A 256-nucleotide genomic window follows, 5' to 3' on the forward strand; every position below is an offset into this window, starting at 1 on the left:
AAGAGAATATACTATAAATTCCAAAATATCAATGAATATTAATTCTAATTAGATGAGCGGGACTTGTAGCTTTTTACTTCTAAACAGTTTTGGCATCTCACTTTTTCCTTTGACGTTTAGAATGATTGGCTTCTATAGGAACTTAGAATTTCAGATAGTGTTATTGATTCTCCTAGTTAAGTATGTTAATTCTTGAACACAGCTACTTTTATGAGTCTTGGCCGTGGCCCTAAGCATTTTGTTTTCCAGTATTACT

This window comes from Arachis duranensis, chromosome 9 (assembly GCF_000817695.3).
Source record: "Arachis duranensis cultivar V14167 chromosome 9, aradu.V14167.gnm2.J7QH, whole genome shotgun sequence".
Taxonomy (NCBI): Eukaryota; Viridiplantae; Streptophyta; class Magnoliopsida; order Fabales; family Fabaceae; genus Arachis; species Arachis duranensis.